Here is a 6,000-nt window from a genome sequence, read left to right as displayed (position 1 = left end):
CCCTCCCAACTTGTGTTTTGTTCCTTGCTTATCTTCCCTTAACGCCTTTTTATAGTACTCTTTCTTTTGAGGAATGTTGGCCTTGGTTGGAGAATTTGACTTTTGAGGAGATTGTTTGTGGTTAACCCATAACCCTGGTTTTGAGAGGTTGTGATGTTAGAAAGACCTAGGTAGTATGATGAGACATACTTAATGATTCTTATACCTAGATCCTTAATAAAGTGAGTATTCTTGATTGGTGGGTTTTGGGTTGTCAAGTGTGAGTTGCATTTGTTACTAAGGCTATAGAACTTGCCTTTGTTGTTTAGGTTTGGGATTTGAGAGCCTTGGTAAGTGTGGTGAGACATGTCTTGGGATACTAGTGCTTGGTACTTGACTTTAAATGGATGGAATTGAATGGTGGAATATTTGAGGAACCCTTTCTGGGAATTTATAGCTTGGTATTCGGATCTTTGATTGAGGATTTTACTATTTTGAGAAACCCATGGTTGACACTAGTTGGATATGAGTATAGCTTTGTTGGAACTTTGACCTTGATCTTGTGGAAGCTGTTTGTGGATGTTTGAGGATTTGGAATGGTGAAATAACACTTATAGTGGAGTACCCTGTTTCAGGGAATAGATTAGGATGAAGTAACATGAGCGTATTGAGGAAATCCTTGGGAGTGATGTGGTTATAAGTTTTGTTGCTAAGAAGTTTTCGGAACCGCTTAGGTTGATGTTGTTGTGTGAGATTTGAGTACCTGGCGTTTCCTTGTTGTCTAATTGTCTTCTTCTTTGACCATAAGCGTTACCGCTCATACCTCCTTTCCTCGCTTCATCTTGCTCATGATCTTGAATTAGCCGCCGTGGTACATGGCTTGAAGACATGGAAGCATTACCTTATTAGAGCTTTCAAGTCTATTCAAGCAAAAATCCAACTTAGGCAAGCTAAGGATTGTGTGGTGGATAGTGATGGATACCTTCGTTACCAAGGTAGGATGTATGTTCCGAGAGTAGCCGAGTTGAGGAATAAGATCCTTGATGAAGCTCACCTTTCTACTTACTCTATTCATCCTGGTGGTGACAAGATGTATAAAGACTTGAGATTACAGTTTTGGTGGCCTAGGATGAAGATTGATGTCCTAGAGTATGTTAGCAAGTGTCTTACATGTCAGAAAGTGAAGATTGAGCATCAGAAACCCGGGGGTTTGCTACAACCTTTGGATGTTCCCCTTTGGAAATGGGAATCCATTTCCATGGACTTTGTGATGGCTTTACCTAAGACTGCTAGCGGAAAAGATGCGGTTTGGGTGGTTGTAGATCGATTGACCAAGTGTGCTAGATTTATACCTATCAAGGAGACATGAAACTTAGTTGTCCAAGCTGAGGCCTATGTGAGGGAGATAGTACGCTACCATGGAGTGCCTAAGGATATAGTTTCAGATCGTGACCCTAGATTCTGTTCCCGTTTCTGGATGCTTTGCAAAAAAGCCATGGGTAGTAAGCTACTGATGAGTACTGCTTTTCATGCCGCTACAGATGGGCAGACCGAGAGGACTATCCAGACTTTAGAGGACCTCCTTCATGCTTGTGCTTTAGACTTCCACACTTCTTGGGAGAAATGTTTACCTCTTGTCGAATTCTCCTACAACAATAGCTATCATTCTTCTATTAAGATGTCACCCTATGAAGCTTTGTACGGTAGGAAGTGCCGTAGTCCTGTTTGTTGGGATCAAGTCCAAGATGCTCATGTGTTGGGACCCGATTTGGTGACTGAGACCATCAATCAGGTTCAGATCATTCGAGAGCGTATGAAAACCGCTCAAGACCGACAGAAATCTTATGCCGATGTCCGTCGTCGACCACTTGCCTTTGAGGTTGATGATCGAGTGTTCCTTAAGGTATCACCTATGAAAGGGGTGAAACGGTTTGGTGTGAAAGGAAAGTTGAGTCCCAAATACATTGGACCTTTCCGTGTGCTTGAGAAGATTGGTCCCGTTGCTTACCGTTTAGAGTTGCCCCCGAATTTGAGCAAGGTTCATAATGTCTTCCATGTATCTCAGTTGAGGAAGTACATTAGTGATCCGAGCCATGTTATTCAAGAAGAAATCCCAGATTTGGAACCTAACTTGGCTTTGGAAGAAAGGCCGATCCGAATCCTCGAAAGAGCAAACAAGCAACTTAGAAACAAAGTTGTGCCCCTAGTTTGTATCCTTTGGCGTTGTGGAAATGTCGAAGAAGAAACTTGGGAGCCTGAATCTTCTATGTTAGCTAAATATCACGAACTTTTCTCGTGAGGTAATTCTCTTTCCTTTATCTAATTCTTGTGAGTTTTAGCTATCCTTTCGAGTGTTCCTCTCCTTCTCTTAAATACTCTCCGCGTTAGTAGTCCTTGCTTAGTTGTTTAAAAGTCGTAGTTAGAGTTTGGTCATAGCTAGTGGAGTTATTATCCTTTTTATAGAGTTTCGAACTAAATATTTTTGAAAATGTTTTAATGTTTTCCACTGGTTTTAACGTCAATGAGTGGTAAAGCGCGTTATTGGAGACGTCCGATAATTGGTTTTCTCACTTGTTGGTGTAAAAAATATATATTTTTATGTCTTTGATTTGGAATGTTGATGTTCTTGAACGGCCGACGAGGATATTCCGTTACATTGAAAAGACACTTATACTTCATATGTCCATATTTTGAAGATTTTGTTTACTTGATTTTAAAGAGATAGACCTACATATATACGATGTTCCTTCTTCTAAGTTTCGGGGACGAAACTTCTTAAAAGGAGGGATGATTGTAACACCCCGTAAATTTGAAGACCTTTATTATATTTTAAAAGTCATATTTTAATCTATTTTAATTTTATATTAATTTATTTGAAATAAAATTTATTTGATAAAATATAATCTTATTTTATTTTGAAGAAATGTAATTATTTTTGATAGTTTAGAAATGTTTAAAAGTGATTTAAACTATATTTAAACCTTTTCCTTTGATAAAATAGATTTCGGATAAAAGTCGTAAAATTGGGATTTTCCCATTTCTTACGATCGTTGGGTAAACGAGTTTGGATATTGGGCATATGAGTACTTCATCTTTTAGTAAAAGCGTGTTTAAGAACTTTAATATTCTCGGAAATCGCGTTCGACGAATATTTCTAATTTCCGTCGAAACGAACCAAAACGTAAACAATTGAAACTCACCCAAACACCCTACTCCCATTTGTCCCATCTTTCAATTTTCATTTCCTCCATAATTCACTCTCTCTCTTCCTTTCATCAAACACCAAATTCATCTCAAAAATCCTCCTTACAATCCCTAAATCCACCATAAATCCTTCATTTCTCCACCAAATCTCATAAAAATCATATATTTGGAATCCTCTCTTCAATCCTCATCTCCTAGTAAGCTTTATTTTCATTTCCCCCAATTTTGTTTTAAGACTCATCTTTTAGGGTTTTCGAATTTAAGCTGAATAATTGTGTTTTTGTTGTTCTTATAGGTGAAGAATATGAAGATGAGTTAGGAGACTCATATATTGTGGAAGATGATCCATAATTTTGGGTTTTAGAAGCTTTCTCAAGTTATTACTTGTCTCTTTGCTAGCTTAAGGTAACTATTTCGAGTTACTCGACGAATTAATGTCACATTAGTAGTTGTATTTGTTGTTTGTTGTTGTTTGTTGTCGTTTGTTGTTGTTTGTTGTTGTTTGAGACGATCTTGTTGATAAATGAATGAATGGAGTAAGATGAGTATGCTTATGTTTAATTTATGTTACCCATTTGTATATTATTGTTTGGAACAAATTTGGATGAGGAATTATGTGTTGTGACAAGTCCGTGTTTTGGCTGGAACACGTCAGTACCGGACCGAGACGATTTCCAATGTTTCCAAAAATATGACAGATTGAACGGCATCGAAAAATTAGGTGGTTTAGCCACTTGAATCACTCAATTCGGAGTCCGTATGAGTAATTGGCGTCGTTTTATCGATTAAAAATTTATAGAAAAGTTTACCCTTGTGTGAGACGGTTATTTATGCTATTTTATTATGCGAGAATTTTGTGGAATTAGTTATTTTGTAAGTCGGAATATATTTCCTTATGTTGATAGTTTTTCACATGATAGAAATTGGAAATGGCATGAGAATGATATTGTGATGAATTTTGTGATTTGGGCCAAAGTAGGCCAAGACTCTGAGCTGGGCCAGATTGACCGAACGAGTTTGGTCAAACTAGGTTTAAACCGGTCAGCCTCGATTTGACCGATGACCCGTCGCGGGACTAGGGTCGAGGGTTTGTCTTTGAGGTGAGATTGGTTGTTATTGGATGTTATATGTTATGCCTTGATATTTGTAATTATCATATCACATGTTGGTTGTTGGATGCTTTGGATACCTTATGCTTGAGTCTTGTTGCCTCTTTGCCATTTTAGCTTGTTCTCATGGGTTATGGTACTGTTGGTTAGCTGGAATTTGGATGATTATTGATATTAGAGATATTGTTGGATTGTCAGCTGAATATGCTCTTGCGTAGCCTTTCATATGCTAGGGTGTGTATGATCATTTGTGTGTGTAAGTTTGGACTCTTTGCCCCTCTTATGGTTAATTGGGTGTCCTACTTGTCTTGTGTGGTGTGGGCTAAAGTATTCAAGCTGGGACTAGGTCCTAGGTGAGTATTTCAGCCTTCATCATAGATAGGCCATTATAGTCTTTGACGAGTGTATGTTTGCGGCTTAATAGCCTTTGTGTCTTAGCTTGGTGGGTTTATATCCAAGTTAGGGCATGACCTCCTGACGTACTCTTAGAAGTATGTGGTCAGCTTAAGTACTAGCCAACCCTTTGGTGGACTCCTTAGGGGTACTCATGTGTTGATATCATGGGTCTTGGACGCGGTAGTTTTCCGCATGTCGCTAGGTCTGCGCAGGTTTAGGACTAGGGTGTTTACCTTACCTCGTGGTGTAGACTCGAGTTACAGAGTAACTATTGACTGTACTAGGAACTTATGCCTATCTCTAGATATATTGTCCTTTCTTGTTTGATGATTCTATGAATCATAGAAGGTGAGATGCATGCCGGCTATGGTTGATAGAGTTTGGATTCCTGGATGTTATGTGATTCACATGATAGTGTAGTATGAGTCGGTCTAGTATTCACATGCTAGGACTATGTGTTGTTATATTGTTGTTCACATGATAAGCACGATTGTCTAGCATCTATATGCTAAGGCTATGTGTTATTCATATTCATACTCTTATGTTTACATGTTATATTAATTATGACATTTCGTGGCTGGGAGAACTCGGAGTTACTCCGCACTGACTATGGCTTTCGTATTTGTATAAAATGCGATTGACAAGTAGGTGATGCATATATGGGGTACATGGACGAGCTAGCGAGCAAAGTAACCTTGGGACCTAGATTGGCTTTATTTTATTGTGACCCTTACACACTTTTTATGTCATATACTTTTTAGGGACATATGTCTCCCTTTTTCATATTTGGGTTGTATAACTTTGTTTCGCGACTTTAGCGATGTTTTATTTATGAGATTTATTTTAGACCTTGCATATTTGATAACAGGTTCAGGTTTCGTTTTCGGTTTTAAAAATTACAGGTTTTTACCCAAATGAACCTATTACAAACATATCCATGCAGTTTTTATCTAGAATTATGTGTTTACTTTTCCGCAGTGAATGACGGTGTCACAGTCTTTATAACAACCCGACCCACCACGGTCGTAACACAACCCAATAAGATGGGATATGTACCTTTGGGCCCATTACTTGTCCTCACTTAAGCCCAAAAGCACAAGGTCTTGTTACTAAGTGGTTGGTGGAATCCCTTATAAACATATCACAACCTCCTCAATTCCCCGATATGGGACAACCTTACTCTCAATAACTTGGGGTGTTACAATCTCCCCCACTTAAAGAACACAACGTCCTCGTTGTGCCTCCAACTTGACCGCAGCCAAGCCCAGAATCCTCCCCCGCTAGGTGTGTGACCCGGGTACTCCCGACCACG

Source organism: Silene latifolia, chromosome X (assembly GCF_048544455.1).
Source record: "Silene latifolia isolate original U9 population chromosome X, ASM4854445v1, whole genome shotgun sequence".
Classification (NCBI taxonomy): domain Eukaryota; kingdom Viridiplantae; phylum Streptophyta; class Magnoliopsida; order Caryophyllales; family Caryophyllaceae; genus Silene; species Silene latifolia.
Note: the sequence above shows the minus strand (reverse complement) of the source record.